The sequence below is a fragment of the Centruroides sculpturatus genome, unplaced genomic scaffold (genome assembly GCF_000671375.1).
Source record: "Centruroides sculpturatus isolate CEXI.00-Female unplaced genomic scaffold, Cexi_2.0 scaffold300, whole genome shotgun sequence".
Classification (NCBI taxonomy): domain Eukaryota; kingdom Metazoa; phylum Arthropoda; class Arachnida; order Scorpiones; family Buthidae; genus Centruroides; species Centruroides sculpturatus.
In genome coordinates, this window is record NW_019384507.1 from 145,885 (window position 1) to 168,248 (window position 22,364).

Sequence of the window (22,364 nt, forward strand, 5' to 3'; positions counted from 1 at the left end):
AAATGACAAAACGAAACACCACACACACACACACACACACACACACACACACACATTCTCTCTCTCTCTCTCTCCCTCTTTGAAACTAAACAATAAAATTAGAAAATTCAATTACGTTCGAATCGATTGTTCCAACATCAGTGCAAGTTGGTTCACCGAACGGCCACCAGGGTGCGCTATACTATGACGACATTCATATCCTACCCAGTCTCTAACCGTGCAGTATCCTTATCAGTCGCTGTAAACGTGTGTTGGTACTCGGTTGTCAAACATCCAGGCCTCTCTCAACTGTATCCGTGCGATGAGTTGCGGGTGAGTACAACTGGAAAATTTACCCATAACTAAATTTAATTGTGACGAAACTAAATTACGTATAAACATATTTTATATCTGAGCAGTCCACTTTACAATCGACTATCGATCTCGTGATCAATCGAAAGTTTTCAGTAGTATAAAGTCAGGAGTTGCGACATCCGAGATTTTCTTCCTCTTTTTTTTTTCCTTTTTTTGCCAGGTTTAAATCGACTGTAGAAGGAGAAAGGAAAGATTAATAGATTTGGGACATTTTCTCCCTTTAAAAAATGAGTAGAGTAGTTCTTAAAGGGAGCTTTTAACTCGGCATTAGTGGGCGATTATCTGTGAGTGTCGTTCCAGTGACGTATCTTAGACTAAGTTTGACATTGATTGCTAGACTAGTGGGTGGTACGTTGTCACATCTGGCCATGTGAGAGAAATGCCCCTTGTAGACGATTACGGAGTTGTTTCGCCTTGCACCTGACCATTATCTGTCTCGTGTCTTTCTCTCTCACTTATCTCATTCTGCTATACACTCGCTAATCCTATCGTAAAAAGAAATACTGCCCCGACTAAAATGGTGTAGTCTCTCTCTCTCTCACACACACACACACCGCGATCCAATTAACGGTTGGAAGAGACAAGCTGCCTCTAGCAGAATATATCTTGACAATGCTCCTCTAAGGAGTCGGGGGCTTATTTCCAATTACCTCTAGGAATCCTTCCATGTTTAGAGATGGAGAGCTTCTAAACGTCTGGAAGGATACGCCATCCACCCGTGTTTAAAGAAAACTTCACATTTAGATTGCTTAGAAAAGCGACTGTTTATTACTTATCTAAATCCACATTAGAGACTTTGTTAACTGGACTGTTAAAGAATTGGATATGCAGTTAATGAAAATGGATAGTTAAGGTAATTCTGCTGTTATCTTCGACACACTCCCTTCTTTCTCGCGTGAAAGAAGGGATTAGAAAAAGCAATAAAATGATTTAATTTCATTTGTTTTTGAATAATTTACTAAAGATTCGTAATGAGTAGAAAAGTTTTAAGTATTACTAAACAAACAGAAAGTTGTTAGAAGTATTAATTAAGTTTTTATAACCCATATTCTAGGAGAGCGCATCGCTACTTTTATTGCTGTTAAGACCGGAACTCATACGTTTAATCAATTTTAAGAATAGGATTCATTGTTTACGTCATAGGAGACGGCGTAGGATAAATTCACCCTCGTCCCCATTTTAGAAAATAGAAGCGGTGTTAAAGAGGACTTTTAAGAAAGAAGAATCAATTTTTATAAGAGTTTACGAGATGCCTTTTATGACTTTGGAGAAAAGAGGACACGAGACAGAATTTTTTTAATTAAAATCTATGAGGGAATGACTCACGTAATTGTAACTTTTGATTGGATCACTCACCTCCGTCCACTAGTCTATTGTTTAGCAGTAGAAGGGATATCTCCCTCCATCGTGATCCTTCAAAAGGAAATGACAGTTAAGTTGCTTGTCTGCTTGTCAGGTGTTCTCTCGCTTCAGAAAAGTAACAAGTGACTTTTCTTCAGTCATCTATCAATCCAAATGGTAGAAAATGTCCAGTTACTGTCCTCTTGTCAATCTGTCTGCTCTCAAACTTGCAAGTTTTCCATTGAGTAAAAGGCGAAGCAAAGTTTTCCTAGTTAAAAAGATGGAGAGGGAGGGAGAGAGAGGGAGACGAACACAACTTTATGAAAGTTTCCGTGCTGGGAGAGATAATCTTATTCCATTACAAGCATCCTTAATGATTAAAACACACGAAAATTAGTTGGAAATTCATCTAAAGTTTGAGCTCACGTTTGATTTATTTGTCCTTTATGTTCACGTTTTAATTTTTTCCCTACACTTATCTACGCACCTCTTAGAACAGAACGGAGCATTTTTATGCATTCATATTATCGTAAATAATTCAAAAATAATATAATTTTAAATTCCTTCCACTAAAATAAGAGCTTTAGAAGGTTACAGAGCACTTAATGTTATTTACTCAGACTTTATAAAGGTATAATAAATACCCTTAAGTGCCTGGTCGTGCAGACTTATTTGATTAAAATTAAAATTAGCCAGAATAAATATGTAAAACGAAAAAATATCTGAGAAAATTAAGTTTAGATGAGAGATTGAGACAGAGAAAATTGATAAAAATACTAAAAAAAGAAATTATATAAGCATTAAAAATGAAATAAAATTTACAATCCATTTTCTTTGGATATCAATTTTATAAAGAAATAATCTAAAATATCTGTCTCATTTTAAATAAAACTTATCTGTATTTTCATTATTAGGCTTTTTGCCACTTCACAATAATTAATAATATAAAAAGTGCTTTTTAATAAAATCTCATAACAGATGGCGCCACACAAAATTTTAACTCTTTCCGGGAAATTTACTGGATATTTCTGTTATTAGAGGCTCATAAAATGTTATAATTAATGAAAAAACAGCAAATAAGACTTTTTACGATAATGTTCTTTGATTTACTCAAAGAATTTGAATAGATTAAAGTATACAAACCTTAGGCAACTTTTTATCTTTAACAAATTTAGCAAAAATCTTTATCATTATTGCAGCAGCACGTACAATTTTCACTTATTTAATGTAATACAGAAACCAGAAAAAGAAACATCAACAACAATTGTCGTTTGAAGAAAACAATTCAACGTGTACCTCATTATTTTTATAGTGTAACACTCGAAAAATTCCAGTGGTAAAATGGTATATATCTTAAATTATTCCTACAGCAGCATGAATTCAATCGAGAAAAAGCTCCACCCACCCCCAAAAACAATATATACATCGCATTAGCCAGGGACAATGGTGAAAATAGTTTTTAATACATTCAAAACAACAAAATGAATTACACCAGGAAATTGTTTTCCCCAAAGATTTCCCTACCATAAAAATCGCCATTAAAGTATTAAAATTTCCAAATTTAATTCTCATGCTTATAGTTTCCATTATATTTAAGCTTCTTACTACAATATAAGAGTAAATCGCCTATTAATTAAAAGCCTTTTGTAATATTAAATAATGCTCTAGAGATGTAATTAATTAATTAATATTTGTCCTTATAAATCATCATTAAGAAATGGAAGAATTAAAATATTTAATGGCATTTTAGCCATTGAATGTAGTTACGTAACTAGAAATATATATATATATTTTTTTTTTGTGGTCCACGAATTTATTTTTTAAATGCCTAAATTAATTTTTAATCTAATAAAATTCCCAATAAATTACANATTTTACTAAATAGCGGCGATTTTTCTGTTAAATCCATTTATTATATTCCCAAAGAGGGTTTTAAATGTTATGAAAACTTAAAATTTAAGATTAAAATCTAGATTTTAGAATATTTTTACTTATTTACCGAGTTAATTAGACGTTATTCTTTCTAAAAATTGACATAAAATTCATCTTTACAGCTGTAATATACTGTATAAAACACTGTACAAAATGCTGTATACTGTATACAGCATTTTACAGCCTATAAAACGCTATTTGATGTATGTTGTATTTACTATACACTGTAAAAATGTATATTATTTTAAAGGCTTTAAAATGTAATATACTGTAATTACTGTATACTGTAAACTTTACAGCATTTTACGGGTATAAATTGCAGTTTTTTTGTAGTATGCTGTGTTTACTGTACTCTGTAAAGTTTACGGCATTTTGTAGCCAATTTCTTTAATTAAACTGTATAAATGAGCTTTTCAAATTAAAAAAAAATGCCTTGGATATAAACTACAGTCGCGGTTATCTCAACTTGTATTTACTATTATACAGTTTATATGGTCCGTATGATTAAACTGTATATAACTACTATGAGTTAAACAATATTAAATGTAATTCTATACTATATACCAACCAGTAATTACATTAATTAAAGCTTATAATTATCTGTTTAATGATAATAATGAATTTTTAAGTGTCGGAACGAGCGTAGAACGCCGTAAAAAATTTACAAAAGCCTAATTTTTAACCCACAACAGCAAACACAAGCCATTTTTGTATACAGTAAATTCATTGTACACGTTAAATTATCGTAAAATATAAAAGAAATCTCTTTACAGTTTAAGTAAAACAGAAGTTTTAAAGCTTAAAAAATGGCTGTTTACAGCCAGCTAAAAAATGGCTGTTTACAGCCTGTCATCATAGATTAACAGAAAAACAGTAAAATTTAACACCAGCATAAGCATAAAAATTCGCTATAAAACCAGAAGCTGGTAGGGTTTAGCGGCAGAAAAACCCGAAAAAATAAATATAAAACGTTAAAATTAATTAAAAACACGCTTAAAGCGGCATGTAAATTCTCCGACACAAGCCGGGATGCCCCTTGAAAAAAAAAAAATGCATTATTCAATAAAAATTAAATTGAAAGTTGTTTGTCGCTTTAATTATTGAAAGGAATTTGATATTATTAAACAAAGAGAATGGATTACTAATTACGCAATGAGTGGAAAACAAAAGTAACAACTCCCTGTAGTAGATATGGACAATTAGTCTTTGTTTCTGACACTAGGTGTCGTACCGGAAGTGGCGCGATCTATTTCCGGAATGAGTTCTTAACGTGTAGTCACGTTTGCTATTAAAGGTAAAGGCGCTTAAGGGTATTAATATTTGCTGTAATTAATTATTCCGGATTAAGATATTGTTTGCTTTTCTTAATCTACAAAATCCCTTGATTGTTCTTTGATTTATTATTCTAATAAATTTTATTTTAATTATCTTTTCTCTACTTTTTTCCCTCCTCCTATCTTTTAATATTGTTCCGTTCTTCTCCCTTTTTATCCTTTCCGATCGTCTCTTTGTCTCTCAATTCGAATTATTACTAATAAATTACCCTTTCGATAACTAAAAAAAATCGAATTTTTGTCTAAAATATCGTTTAGAAAATTAATTTCCGTTAAAACAAATCCAAAATACTCATTATCTCCGTCATCATTACGTTACCTGTTGATACTTATCTGCAATTGGACGATCGTCGGTGACGTAATTACTCATTCATTCATTAATTGGACACTTCCGTTCCGTTACGAAATTTAAAAATTAGCGATCGCAGCGATACGAACGGCAGGAAAAAAAAAGCTATTTCTATCGATTTTCTGATTGGTTAATTAATCTCAAAATGTAAATTTCGGGGTAAAGTCGATAGAAATCCACCTGGTGTCAAGAAATGAAGTTTTGAGAAGGAAATAATTCAAAATTTTTTCGAGCTTTCTACCTCGAGTCAATATTATTATTATTATTGATAAAATATAAAAATGATAAGTTTTACTGAAAGAATATTTAAATATTAATATTCTGTGACTGTAGTAAACTTAATTATTTAAATTTGAAAGTAGATTAAAACTCTTGGCGAATATTATTATTTATACATTTTCCGTTGTCTGTGGGTATAATTCTTGTTGGTAAATTGTCGAGTTGATTTGTAATTAAAATTCAGTTTGATTAAAGCAAATGTCTCTTGTTTAATTACGTGTTTACAATGCATAGAATATCGCGTGTACATCTTAACACTGTTCAATTTTACAAACGGAGGATATGAGTATGCTAATTTTTCTTATTTTAAAATTTAATTATGGTTTGTTATCTCAAAGATTGAATTTATAATATTTGCACAATATCAAAGTATATTTTACTTTTCTTTCAATTATTTTTCTGTTTTATATAACATCCAAATTAAATTTGTAATGATGTAGATTAATGAGAACTTTATGTACTACAAAACTAATTTCAATTTTTCATAAGGAAATTGTATATAGGCCTATATTATTTAAAAATTCAATTCTGTAAGGAATTTTTAAATCTTTAAATGATTTGCAATAACAAAATAAGGTAAAACTTAATATATTAAGCAGAAGAGATTGCTCGTGTCTTAGATTATGGAACGGGATAGGGAATATAATTTATATATATATATAATAGAATACTGTATCTGTGTGTTTGTTCTCTGTACACTTCTAAACCCTTTGACTGATCTGCACCAAACTTTTTTATAGTTATTCTCTAGAACACTACGGAAAATATAGGTTCCCTGAAATCCGGACACCCTACTCCTTCCCCTGTTTCATCCCCTATTAACTCTTAAACCAAATTTTTCACAGTTACTCTCTAGGATTCTGTGGAAAATATAGGCTATCATAAAACCTCGATTTCATTAACCCTATTTACCACTAAACTCTTTGACCAACTAGGATCAAAGTTTTCATAACTATTCTCTAGGATCCTGCAGAAAATATACTCTATCATGAAACCTAGGCACCATGTTCCTCCTCCTGTTTCATCCCCTATTAATCCCTAAATCCATTGGCCGATGAGCACCAAATTTATCATGGTTACTTCCTAGGAACCTGCGAAAAAATAAAGGCTACCAAAAAAAAAGTTGGCCACACCCATCCCTCCCTGACTTGTTTATTCCCAGATAGGATCTATAATCAGGAATTTTCAACGAAAATTAATAATTCTTACTTCGGTAACTCAATTCAGAAATACACTACGGCCGAAAAAAAATCAGTTAACCATTATAAAAATTAGATAACTGCCTAATTTAAATACATAAATTTTAAATATTTAATTATAATCACGATTCCTATAATTTCGTACAAGAAAAACACGCTCTAAATTGTGTTTACCATTCGCATACATTTACACCTTGCTTGGTTAACTGAATTTTGGGCCATCCCTTATAATCCCTTATAAAATTTAAGATTATTTAAGATATATTTTTTTATTAATATATATATATATATAAACTTTATCAAAAAATTAAGCTATCGATTTTAGCGAGATAACACGATACAGAAGCGGGGGAGGAGGAAGAGTGACGTCATTCGTAATCGCACGATTCGTTTAATATATACATATAAATCTGTCCTACTTAAAAACTTACATATAAAATATATATACATATATGTATAAAAATATTTATAGATATTATCTGCAGTAAGTTAAATGAGAAAAAATTCAGTTATTACTTCCCATATTTGGTAACAGTCCACTGAATACGTTGACACTTTATGGAATACATTTGGAAAAACGGTGCTGAGCGACAAGATATAAATGGACATTAGTTATTTTAGTATTTGGCAGACACTTAAACATTCTCAGAGCATATTTTTTCCTTTGCAAACTTTATATTTTTTTTAATTTTTTTCGTTCCTAACACATTGGAAATTTATGTTTGGCTTATGAACTTAATTTTGTTCTAGATCAACAATCAATGGTTCGGATCGTTTTGCATGGAGAAGGAAGAGCAGCAGGAGGAGGAGGAGGAGGGGGACTTTAACTGTCATTTGGAATGGTTCCTTTAGGGTTTTTTCTAATTATTTTTAGTAACCGAAGTCTCTTAGTTGTGCCTTTAAGTTGCGTGCAAGTTTTAATAATATATTGCTTCATTTGCAGAAAGTGGAGTGTAATCTATGCTATTAATATTAAAAGGATTTTAATGTTTGTGGACGGGACTTAAGTAAGAATTCTCTTGTTAATGAAATACATTTGGAATAATATATTTGTATGCATTTATATTTTAAAGCTAATTTTCTTAATTAGGTATTATATGTTTAATGAGATTTTTCTTAAGAATTTGCGTTTGTTTCGTTTATGTGCTTTAGTTTCTTTTATTTTTACGTTTTTTTTAATTTCCGGCTGAGACAATAAATATTTTTAAAATTGATTGATTGGGATTATAAATGAAAATATTCGAAAAATAATTTTAAATACGAGTAATTAATTATCGACGTTGACAATTGTTGTTGCTGTTTTTATTAATTTCATATAATTCGCGTGTTTCTCTTTGAAGATACACAGTAAATTGTTTGCAGATAGGAAAGAATTGCTTAAAAGTATGCATAAATTACTTAGAAATAACTAAAAATTGTTTGAGAATACACAAAAAATTGCTTAAAAATACATAATAAATTGCTTAGAAATAGCAAAAAGTTGCTTGAAAATAAACAAGAAATTGCTTACAAATCGTGAAAAGTTGCGTAAATTGTTTGCAAAAAATTGCTTAAAACTACAAAATAAATTTGCTTACAAACAATAACGAATTGTTAAAAAATACAATAAAAAACATACAAAAACACAAGAATCCAAGATAAACAATTCATTTATTTTGTGTTTTAAAGCAATTTCGAGGGTAAAAATTTTATTTTTATAACTGATTTAATACAATTTTTCCAAAAAAAAAAAATTTCCATTATTACTCCCTCATAAATTAACCAATAAGAAATAAATTTTAAAAAGCATAAAATTAATTTATAAAAATTGTATTTTATTATTAGACTAATATTTAAATAAGAAATAAATTTTATTTAATTTTTTTTTCCTCTTTAAAAATAAATAAATACATTTTTTATTTATAAAAATAAAACACATTGGTTTTAATTCGAAATTTTAAATAATTGAAATAATATAAAATGAAAATAAAAGGTTAAATATTGTAGCAATTTTCTAGAAATTGAATTATTAACATAATATGAATAATTTTAGAAAATTATATTTAAATGCTAATCGACTCAACTTAAGTGATTTAATCCTCTGAACCTAAAACTGATTGATTAATATATAATAAGTTTTGACATTTACAATTATAATTTACTTATAAGTTCAAATAAGAGAAATTATTGATGATTAGATTTTCTGTAAAATAATCTTCAATCTTACTAAATTTATAATAATAATAATAATAATACGAGCCAACCTCCGAATGGCGGACAACGACGGGAACTTGGGGGGGGAAGTGACGGTTGTTCGGGGAGGCGGACGTTGCTTCGAGGTTGCTTTGTATGCTTTGTTTAACGTTCCTGGAGAAAATGGTCGTTGTTTGAGGGTTATTTTGTATGCATTTTGATTAACATTTCCTCAAAAAGTGGTCGTTGTTATTTTTGTTCGACGTTCCTGTAAAATGGTTGTTGTTGTTTGACGGTTATTTTGTTTAGTGTTCTTCTAAAATGGCTTTTTTTTTGGAAGTGTCCGTTCTTTGCAGGTCATTTTGTACGCTTTGTTCAACGTTCCTGAAAAAAGGCGATTTCTCAAAAGTGTTCGTTGTTGGCATTGTATTTAACATTCCCGAAAAGACGGCCGTTGTTAAAAGGTTTGACTGTATTATATATATATATATATTTTTTTTTAAGACAGAAAAACGTAAAATTCGCTTGCAAGTTTCACTCGCTAATAACAGAATTTCTTAAAATTTTTTTATCTATAAGAAAAATTTCAGATTAAAAATAGTTTTTTCTGCTATTTTTTTTTTAAATAGGAGGTTTATTGAAGTGAAAAAAATCCTAAAAACAAATTACAATTACTTATTACAAAAAATATATATAATATTATACATATTAATCAATTTTTTAAATATCAAAAAAGAAAAAAAAATTTCAAAATTAGATTTTTAATCTCGGACTACAGCGTGTGGATGATGTTAATTTTCCTAGATCACGCGAAATTTGCACCCCATTTTTTTCGTAAACACGTGACGCAAGAAAGTTAATTCACGTGGCACGCGACGCGAAAATGTGAAGGAGACACGCGGACGCACGTGGTTAATCCCTCAAAATTTTTGCTTCACGCAACGTTTCCTATTGTGAATTAAATAATAATTTAAAAAAAACAACAACAACAAAAAAAAAAAGAAAAACAAAATTAAATGGAAAAAATTAAAGCAACATGTGAATTAAATGTGAATTAATTTATAACAACAATTAAAAAAATAATTACAATTAAAATAGAAGAAGAAATTCAAAATTAAATGAAAGAAAATTAAAGCAAAATGCTAGTTAAATGTTAAATGTGAATTAATGATAATAATAATTTTAAAAAAAAATTAATGCAACGCGTGAATTAAATTCTAATTTATTATTATTATTATTTTTTTAATAATTAAAAAGAATTTATAATGGTTTTAATTTACCGTGGAAGCTTTTATATATATCTAGTTCTATATATATATTGGCCAGACTTCCATTTCGAAAGTTTACTTCTTGCCCAACTTTGCTATCCACATATCTTACAGAGATTTAGACAATCTTATCAAGTTTAATGCTGTCAAAACTCGATCCTGTCCATTTTCCAAGAAAGTGGATCAGACTACCACCTTCTATCACTTTCTAATAACTTACTTTACTACTGACAATGTCTATCTTATATTTTATAGTTTTACATTCTACTCAACAACTGAAGCCTTCTCTCCCTCACATTTTAAATCTTCATTCTTCCAATGGTTATAAATATAAAATAAAATTTATTTTTCAATTTTATTATATATATATAAAAGATACTTATATAAAAATTACTTTATGTAATTTATTATTATTTTTTTTTTCGGTTAATTAGTTTAGTAAATATTACTGGTGAAATGTTGATGAAAAATAGCAAAATAGTGAGAAAAATTAGGAAAATAATAATAATAATAAAACAGCAAGTATCAACTACTTTTTTTTACTATTGTTCAATCAAGAAGAATCTTTATATATAATATTTTAAAACCAATAAAATTAAAAAAAAATGTACGTAGAAAAATCATTAAATTAATCAGGGAAAAAATTAGTTATTAGTTATAAATATTAAATTATATATAACTCTTTAATTAAAATTTAAAACAAATAATAAAACTCTTATAACTAACTATAAATAACAAGAATCTAACATTAAAACTCATCCTTAAGTAGAATTAAGATTTTCTAAAGATGTCAAGCTGAGACAAAACGAATTTTATTTCCACTTAAACTTTGCCATTTTCTTTCTTTCTAATTATTTAAAACGACGATCAATCTTCATTCGTTATCTCTTAATTGTTTCTTTATATATATAAAAAAAAATTCCTTTATGTTTGCTCCTCTCAAATTTCGGGACATAAAAAGCTCACACAAAATAATTATTATTAATCTAAGTGCTTTTTATTAATAAATATCAATTAAGTCGTTTGAATTATAAAAATGAGAAGCTTTTTTTTAAAAAGTAGATTTAATGTTAATTTATGTTAATTAATGGGGGGTCTTAATCGATATTTTGTTTATGAAATAATCATATTTATGTCGTAGCTTAACAAAGAATGTGTAAATTAATTAGAATAATATAACAATATTCCATGTTGGATGGGTGTAGTATTTATAAAAAATATGATCGAACCTCCCGCCAACGGTCACCTCTTAACAGCGGCAACCTGTAAACAACGGTCACTTTTATTTATAAAAATACGTACAAAATAATCTCCAAATAACAGCCACTGTTCCAGGAACACATTTTCTTTTATTAAAAATGCTAAATAGCCACCAATCAATGGCCATTTTTAATGTTTCCGTCAGTGGCCTTAGTTTACAGGTTTTACTGTAATTTTTAAATGATAAAAAAATAATTTTTTTAAAAATTATTTTAAATTTTAATGAATTAAACCTTCCATTTAGTTACGATTGAATAGACCTTACAGGCACAAAAAATAAGAAAAAATAATCGATTAAAATTATTAAAAAATCGATTATTTTATTAGTTTTTAAAAATTTTAATAAAATTCCCGAATAAATTTCGATAAAATAATCCTTTATTCCAGCGGAATTTGAACACGTTGAGACCTCCCAGACGTAAAAATAAGAAAGTGCGTGAGAGAAAAAAAATCGATTAAAATACATAAAATTACAGAAAATCGATATCAATAATCGATTATCTGGTAGAGATCTTAAACTTTTCTCAGATCCTTCTCCGATAATGGAAGACGTTCCTAATAAAATTAGATTAAGTCGTACAGAGTCACGACCTTCTGTCTGTAGGTTACATATTTAAAAAAAATAAAATAAAAATAAAAAAACATTTCAGACTGTTTAAATTTATCTCAATAGTTGAACGACATGGCCCTGTGCCCAATCTATGTTTAAAAGCAGACAGGTATAAAGATGATGGCTTGCCAAAGTGGTTGACATTATTTTTGTAAGGCGCAAGAAAATATATGAAAATAAATAAAGTCTCGTGTCTTAAGAATATAAGTCTCATTTATCAAATTTTCTATTTATAATTGGGTTTATTTATCCTTTATTCATAAGTCTTCATTCTCTTTTAGAACTTCATCTCTAGTTATTAAGTATTGATCAGCATAAATTTTCCGGCACGAAAGAAAAATCATTTTAGAAATTAAAAATAATGTTTATTTTGTTATTAAGATGGTAATTTATGTAATTACTCCCCAAGAGAATAAAAGAGTTAATGGTTAATATTTATCATTACATCCCATCAATCTTTCCATGTCATATTTTTAATTATGATTTTTAAAATGATCTTTTATTTGAATAAAAATTCTTAGAAATTCTACTAAAGTAAATCAATTTGATATTATAGAATTAATCGATTACGATAAATAATTAATTACAAATCGATTCTGTAACGAAAATCGATTAGTCCGATAAGTGATAAATATCACTTTCGATGTTTAATTCCAGATCAGTTCGGAAAATTTATCGATTGCGATAAATAATTATAAATCGATTTCGTAAAAAATCGATTATTCCTTTCAATTAATCGATTACTATGATGATAAATATCAATTTCAATATTAAATTTTAAAATTAATCGATTACGATAAATGTTTAATTATAATCGATTTTAATGATCGATTCTGTAAGAAAAATCGATTATTTTTCCCCAAGAAATCGAATAATTCGATGATAAATATAGATTTTATTGTTAATTATTCGATACTCAATGACAGAAATTTATCTATTAAATTGATATTTTAATCATTAAATCAATTAAATTTTTATTAATCCGAACCTAAAAGTTAAAAGTTTTAATAACTTTATTCATTTAAAATAAAATTAAAATGATAAAATTGAAAGACAGGAGAGGAGATTAAAAACAGAAAAATGAAAGAGTGGATGAGGAGGAAGGAAACAGGGATAGAAAGAGGAGAGGAAGAGATAATTATAAAATAATTTCATTATAAAATTAAAACCTTTTAATGACTTTAATTATTAACATTTGTTATTTCCGGATTAAGGCATGTAAATAATCCTATAAATTCATATATAATCATCAGATAAAACGAATTTAAAAAAAAATAATAATGGGGGAAGGTGGAAGTTGTAAGAAAGATAGCACAAATTTCAATTTAACTCATGCTATACGATGTCATGGGATGTCTCCTGTTGGTAATTAAGCCATGGTAAGAGTTAAAAAAGGATTGCTGCTATTTAATTACAGAATTATGCACGGACATCAACAGTGGAAAGATTTTCTTTCGGAGGTTAATTAACTTTCATCTAGAATAATTGACTGAAAACTAACTATTTTTCTGGGAAAATAGTTTGTAGTAAATATAAAATTAGTACCTTAAGTTTTTAAATTTCTAGCTCTTTAATAATAAAAAAACATTTTTTTAAGAAGTGAAAGTCAGGAGTTTATATCTAGAAATTGGGTCATTGTTAAGTAGGAATGCCCTTTAAATGAAATAATAAATACTGGTCTGGTTCAATTAAAAGTTCTTTTGTCGTGAAGAATAAGTGCCAAGTCGACGAAATTGACCGCTGAAGGAAATATCAATGATTTCTTACCTCCAGGCGACACTGAAATTTGCTGCCTTCTACATCTGTATTCCTCAACCGGTAGTCTGCGTACCCCGCTACTCATTAAGAATCGTATACTGAAGATAGCTCAGGGAAATAAGGTTGAAAAACTGTCGGAAACACTAAAAATAAAGAGCCAATTTTGTAAAGTTGTAATAATTTTTCAACTAATAGCTCGCGAACTCCATAAACGTCGAGAATCTTATTTAGATGATTTCTAGATAGTAAGAGGTTGGGAAGCTCTGTAAAATATGATAATTTCTCTCGACGAAAAGTGATTTGTTTAAAAAATTATATTGATTAAGATCGTTCTTTTTTTGGAGATCTTTATGATATTGAATTCACTGAATAATTTATTTTACAAAATATGATAATGAAGATATTAACCAGTTCGACAGGATTATGAGGAGAAAAAAATCGATTTTTTTAACACAATTAAAATAAATTAATTAGAATAATATAACAATATTCCATGTTGGATGGGTGTAGTATTTATAAAAAATATGATCGAACCTCCCGCCAACGGTCACCTCTTAACAGCGGCAACCTGTAAACAACGGTCACTTTTATTTATAAAAATACGTACAAAATAATCTCCAAATAACAGCCNTTTTTTAACACAATTAAAATAAATTAATTAGAATTTTCAAAAGATGTCAAGCTGAGACAAAACGAATTTTATTTCCACTTAAACTTTGCCATTTTCTTTCTTTCTAATTATTTAAAACGACGATCAATCTTCATTCGTTATCTCTTAATTGTTTCTTTATGTATAAAAAAAAAATTCCTTTATGTTTGCTCCTCTCAAATTTCGGGACATAAAAAGCTCACACAAAATAATTATTATTAATCTAAGTGCTTTTTATTAATAAATATCAATTAAGTCGTTTGAATTATAAAAATGAGAAGCTTTTTTTAAAAAAGTAGATTTAATGTTAATTTATGTTAATTAATGGGGGGTCTTAATCGATATTTTGTTTATGAAATAATCATATTTATGTCGTAGCTTAACAAAGAATGTGTAAATTAATTAGAATAATATAACAATATTCCATGTTGGATGGGTGTAGTATTTATAAAAAATATGATCGAACCTCCCGCCAACGGTCACCTCTTAACAGCGGCAACCTGTAAACAACGGTCACTTTTATTTATAAAAATACGTACAAAATAATCTCCAAATAACAGCCACTGTTCCAGGAACACATTTTCTTTTATTAAAAATGCTAAATAGCCACCAATCAATGGCCATTTTTAATGTTTCCGTCAGTGGCCTTAGTTTACAGGTTTTACTGTAATTTTTAAATGATAAAAAAATAATTTTTTTAAAAATTATTTTAAATTTTAATGAATTAAACCTTCCATTTAGTTACGATTGAATAGACCTTACAGGCACAAAAAATAAGAAAAAATAATCGATTAAAATTATTAAAAAATCGATTATTTTATTAGTTTTTAAAAATTTTAATAAAATTCCCGAATAAATTTCGATAAAATAATCCTTTATTCCAGCGGAATTTGAACACGTTGAGACCTCCCAGACGTAAAAATAAGAAAGTGCGTGAGAGAAAAAAAATCGATTAAAATACATAAAATTACAGAAAATCGATATCAATAATCGATTATCTGGTAGAGATCTTAAACTTTTCTCAGATCCTTCTCCGATAATGGAAGACGTTCCTAATAAAATTAGATTAAGTCGTACAGAGTCACGACCTTCTGTCTGTAGGTTACATATTTAAAAAAAATAAAATAAAAATAAAAAAACATTTCAGACTGTTTAAATTTATCTCAATAGTTGAACGACATGGCCCTGTGCCCAATCTATGTTTAAAAGCAGACAGGTATAAAGATGATGGCTTGCCAAAGTGGTTGACATTATTTTTGTAAGGCGCAAGAAAATATATGAAAATAAATAAAGTCTCGTGTCTTAAGAATATAAGTCTCATTTATCAAATTTTCTATTTATAATTGGGTTTATTTATCCTTTATTCATAAGTCTTCATTCTCTTTTAGAACTTCATCTCTAGTTATTAAGTATTGATCAGCATAAATTTTCCGGCACGAAAGAAAAATCATTTTAGAAATTAAAAATAATGTTTATTTTGTTATTAAGATGGTAATTTATGTAATTACTCCCCAAGAGAATAAAAGAGTTAATGGTTAATATTTATCATTACATCCCATCAATCTTTCCATGTCATATTTTTAATTATGATTTTTAAAATGATCTTTTATTTGAATAAAAATTCTTAGAAATCCTACTAAAGTAAATCAATTTGATATTATAGAATTAATCGATTACGATAAATAATTAATTACAAATCGATTCTGTAACGAAAATCGATTAGTCCGATAAGTGATAAATATCACTTTCGATGTTTAATTCCAGATCAGTTCGGAAAATTTATCGATTGCGATAAATAATTATAAATCGATTTCGTAAAAAATCGATTATTCCTTTCAATAAATCGATTACTATGATGATAAATATCAATTTCAATATTAAATTTTAAAATTAATCGATTACGATAAATGTTTAATTATAATCGATTTTAATGATCGATTCTGTAAGAAAAATCGATTATTTTTCCCCAAGAAATCGATTAATTCGATGATAAATATAGATTTTATTGTTAATTATTCGATACTCAATGACAGAAATTTATCTATTAAATTGATATTTTAATCATTAAATCAATTAAATTTTTATTAATCCGAACCTAAAAGTTAAAAGTTTTAATAACTTTATTCATTTAAAATAAAATTAAAATGATAAAATTGAAAGACAGGAGAGGAGATTAAAAACAGAAAAATGAAAGAGTGGATGAGGAGGAAGGAAACAGGGATAGAAAGAGGAGAGGAAGAGATAATTATAAAATAATTTCATTATAAAATTAAAACCTTTTAATGACTTTAATTATTAACATTTGTTATTTCCGGATTAAGGCATGTAAATAATCCTATAAATTCATATATAATCATCAGATAAAACGAATTTAAAAAAAAATAATAATGGGGGAAGGTGGAAGTTGTAAGAAAGATAGCACAAATTTCAATTTAACTCATGCTATACGATGTCATGGGATGTCTCCTGTTGGTAATTAAGCCATGGTAAGAGTTAAAAAAGGATTGCTGCTATTTAATTACAGAATTATGCACGGACATCAACAGTGGAAAGATTTTCTTTCGGAGGTTAATTAACTTTCATCTAGAATAATTGACTGAAAACTAACTATTTTTCTGGGAAAATAGTTTGTAGTAAATATAAAATTAGTACCTTAAGTTTTTAAATTTCTAGCTCTTTAATAATAAAAAAACATTTTTTTAAGAAGTGAAAGTCAGGAGTTTATATCTAGAAATTGGGTCATTGTTAAGTAGGAATGCCCTTTAAATGAAATAATAAATACTGGTCTGGTTCAATTAAAAGTTCTTTTGTCGTGAAGAATAAGTGCCAAGTCGACGAAATTGACCGCTGAAGGAAATATCAATGATTTCTTACCTCCAGGCGACACTGAAATTTGCTGCCTTCTACATCTGTATTCCTCAACCGGTAGTCTGCGTACCCCGCTACTCATTAAGAATCGTATACTGAAGATAGCTCAGGGAAATAAGGTTGAAAAACTGTCGGAAACACTAAAAATAAAGAGCCAATTTTGTAAAGTTGTAATAATTTTTCAACTAATAGCTCGCGAACTCCATAAACGTCGAGAATCTTATTTAGATGATTTCTAGATAGTAAGAGGTTGGGAAGCTCTGTAAAATATGATAATTTCTCTCGACGAAAAGTGATTTGTTTAAAAAATTATATTGATTAAGATCGTTTTTTTTCTTGGAGATCTTTATGATATTGAATTCACTGAATAATTTATTTTACAAAATATGATAATGAAGATATTAACCAGTTCGACAGGATTATGAGGAGAAAAAAATCGATTTTTTTAACACAATTAAAATAAATTAATTAGAATTTTTGAATTTAGAATGATCTCAACGTGTTTTAGATAATACATAACTAACTTGATTATTTCATTTATAATTATCCAGCTCATTAACATCCGCTTAACATTTATCATCACTCCTCATCTTTGGGATCACTCCATTATCAATTATTTATTAAAATGTCATCTCTTTATCTACTATCCTAAATCCATTTATTTAATATTAATCTTGCTAAAAATACGAAAAATTTTATTTTAAAAAATAATTTAGGATAATCATCATTTATCTAATGATAAAAAAATTATTTTTTTTTTAAAAGTGTAGCTGAGATGATAGATAGATGATCTGGACTAACAAAAATGATATTTAGATGTTTAGATTTGGGTGATAATTTATCTGAAAAAAATAAATTTTAAATCGAATTTTCTATATAAAAAGCAGGAAAAAAAATAATTTTTTTTTATTCTCNAAATATCGTTTAAAATAGTTAACAAGGATAGATTTTTAGAAAATAAATTACAAAAAGAATAAATCAAATTGTATAGATGAATGTTAAAACATCTCTATCCACATCAGCTCTACATTAATCTCTTTTTAATTTATTTTTAAAAAATTTATTTATAAATAAAATGACTTATTAATTATTTGTAAATGATATAATATAATTTTAAATTTTTAAAGCAGAAATTTTTCTTAAATTTTGTCATAAAAAAAGAAAATTTAGATACGTTTGATATCAGATCGAAATCTTTCTTAATCACAAAGTACTTTAGTCAAGAATCGTTTGGAATTATATTTTGTAACAAAACTTCAACTGAAATGTAAGTAGTAGCTCGTTTTTCATCCTTTTATTTCCTCATTACTGAAAGAAAAAGGGGGAAAAAAAGAAAAAACTTCAAGAAATGCTCTTCCTCTTCCTCTCTCTTTAACGCTTTATTTCGTCTTATAAAACGAATAAAATAGTTTGATTCCGAAATTATTCCCAGAAAATATTGAATAATTATTTAAATCATCTTGAAAAATATGTTTAAACAATCTTTTAAGCTTAATTTACTAAAAAAAAATTACAATTCTTATTCAACATTTCCCATAAAGATAAAGATAAAATCAATGTTTCCGTGGATAATTTTATTTAATTAATACTTTAATTCATTAAAATTTACATAAAAATATTTATTTAAAAATTTTTTAAAAGGTTTTATAATAGGAAAATAAGAAAATTTGATTGACATTACTGTAAATTTATTTACATTGAGATATAAAAGTAATGTAATAAAAATCAGCTTTCTTAATTGTTTAATGGACAAACAATGTCCATAAAAATAATATAATTTAATTTTATTTAAAAGTAAAATTAAATTTCATATAATTCCAATAAGAGAAAATTTCGAATATCAGAAGTTTTTGATTAGTTTTTTAGTACAATTTTTTTACTATAAAGCGAAAGTTTAAATCGATTTTTTTATTAAATTCCCACCAAGAACATATATGGCTCTATATTAAAAAATTGCTAACAAGCAAAAAAATATATTTATGAGCCAACGAAAATATATAGAATAAAAAAAAAGAGGTCAAGAAAACTTTTAATTTTAAATCAGTATTCAAGAAAAAAATAAAAGGAGAAAAGAAAATTCGACAAAGGATAAATCGGATTATATAATAAATCTAATAATGATTTACGGTTTTTCCAATAAAAATATACACGTATAATTTTTATCTCTACAATTACCATACATGATATATAAGTTGATGATGTCCTGAGGAATGTATTCAGCGTAAAACGAATCCCAAATCATTGCGGATTATACTCCGACATGGCAAGAGCATGAATTCCTTTCCAGCTACAACTTCACATGATGCATCCAGATTAGAAATGAATTATTGATAGGGTAGTAGAAAAGTGAATTTTCTAAGTTTTTGGCTTAGTTTAAAATTCATCTGCGATTTACGAAAAATTCAGTTGACAGAATTACAAGTGTTTAACAGAGCGAGAATATTTTTCTTCTTCTTCTTCCTCTTCTTCCTTCTCCTCTTCCTCTTCCTCCTCCTTTCCTTCTCTTCTTCTTCTTCTCATTTATCTATTTAATGAAGCGTTTATTATTCTCTGCAGTTTCTATTAATGATGAATCTTTCAACAAGCTTTAAGAGAAAGAAAAAAGAAATCCTTCCAACTTCCTCCTTAATACTTTAATACTATAAATATTAATATGGCTGATGTTAATGAGGTTAAATCCCTATTTTCTCTGAAAGTTGTTAAACGTATTTACATCAAAGAACTCATTGAAATTCCTGTAAAAGCGGGAGAATCTTGTAAAATTTTGATGTCCGTAAATAAATATTTTGTATTTTTTAATATTAATTTTTACTGTTTCGGTTGTAAGAATGTTGTAGAACCAATGAATGGAACGGTGTAGAGTAGAAAAAAATTGATAAATCCTCTAAAAAAAAGAAGAATTTCGGACTTAAAAAGCTCTTAAACTAAAGAAAAATCGCTTAATTAAATGAAAAATACATAAAAATTTTGAAATTATAAACATTTGAACCAGTAAAAACCGTGTTTAAATATTTAAAAAAGTAATTTTATTTATCTGCGTAACCATCGAGTTTAAATTTTAATCAATTAAGGAAGAAAAGAATTAGAAATTTAAACGACTGAAATTAGATTTTTCCTGTACTATTTTAGAAATTAATTCCTCAATAAAAGGAGTACTAAAAATGCGTTTAAAGGAAAAAACAAAGAAATAAAAATAAAAATAAAGCTGCAAAAGAGAAATGATAAATGGAATGATGGACCGGGCCTCCTAGATATAAATAACATGTTATAAACAGACAACTGTAGTGGGTGGGGTTGTTCTAGTTTAAACAATATCCTTACCTCAAGTACAGTGCGCTAGATATAAAAAGTAAACATATGAAGTGTTAAAGTTAATAAAACAGCGAGATAATTCGCGTGAATATTTCGGTTACAAGTGATACTCTATGCCACAATGTCCAAAACTAAATATTTTTCGTTTAAATGTAGTAATAGTTACGTAATATATACGAAAAAACGAATTTAATTTAAACTGACCAATCGAAGATAAGGATTTCACATTTTAAACTTGTCTTAAGAGCTATTGGTTGGTTACCAATAGCGCTTCCAGTTTATAAATTTAAAAATTTTGATATATGTAAATTGACTAATTAAAAGCTAAAGGTTAAAAAATAAATTTGTATTTAAATATTAATAAAAAAATGTTAAAGTTTACGAATTTAATTTTTTATACAATATTTAGGTAAGTAATATGTAAAAAAACGAATTTAATTTAAACCGACCAATCAGAGCTAAGTTTTTAAAATTTCAAAACTACTAGGAATTATTGGTTGGTTTAAATTTTTGAAATTTCAACCAACCAATAGCTCTTAAAGACGTTAAATTTCAAAAATTTTATATGTTTACGTGAACATCTGGAACCCAATATTAGAACATGGGTGCCATATTTGTTGAATATCATTTGTTGAACAGCAGTTTTTAAATTGCAGATCTATATAAATCCGTCTACTTGTCTGTTTGTACTTCGTTAATTAACACTAAACACGTAAGAAATGTTTAAGACAAATCTTGAGTAGTTATATTTTGTGTATTATAATCCCAAAACATGATAAAACACGACTTTTTTTTAACTAAAAAAGTCTATAACAACGGATCAATTGCTTTAGAAACATAGATATATTAGAAAATTATCTTTAGATTTCTAAATAGTTACACTCTAAAGCTTTCAAAGACATAGAGTTGGATTAATTCTGATGTATCTGGTTGCTGTATTACTATTTCCGAAGTCATAAATAATACTTCTATTATCGAAGTCGTTAAGGGAATAGTCTACATCGAACCAGCATATTGTTTTCAGAAGAAGAGGAAATGAAGAAAATCCGAGAGTGATTTAGTTAGAAAGAAAATGAAAATAAATGTATCTGACAAGGAACAGACAGAGTTTCCACTAACAATAATTGACTGCTATAATAGATTCTATATTTCTTGCGTATGGACATGACAAGTGTAGAAAAGAGCGATATCGACATTTTGCTTTTGATACGTCACAGGCGTTAACGTTACGTTTTGTGTTTTGTATTGGTTGAAAATGCGGTTTAGTAAAATCCCCTCCACTGATTTATCAGTCGATATCTCGACCCTTTTTTTTGTGGGGGAGGTAATAAAAGAAGAGAACGACACGTCAACAAAATTAAAATTGATGAGAATTGACTTCTTCCTTGTATACAGTGAAGTAACTATTGTTAGACGGTTGTCGAGTTGTATTACCACCCCCACAATCTTAATTTTTGCCTGTAATACTCGATTTATTGTTGTTTATTATACGTAGGAAAGGGAGTATTTTTAATTGATTTAATTGAAATTTTTACGAGAATTTGCGAGTGTAAAGTGGATTAACTTAAAATAAGGATTGTTGATTTATACCTTAAACATTTTATTTCTTGATGCTAAAATGAGTTAAGCTTTTAATAATTTTAATTCATTTAATTAAATTTTTTAAAATCAGAAAGTCG

General features: G+C 27.6%; 1 protein-coding gene across 1 annotated transcript in view; it reads left to right on the forward strand.

The window, feature by feature from the left end:
- Positions 1 to 216: 216 nt before the first annotated feature.
- The window catches only part of LOC111622259, an 81,307-nt gene continuing 59,159 nt past the window's right edge, over positions 217 to 22,364 (forward strand). The window contains exon 1 of the mRNA XM_023364611.1: positions 217 to 312. The gene's annotated coding sequence lies outside the window, so the exon portion shown is untranslated. The remainder of the gene's footprint in view (positions 313 to 22,364) is intronic.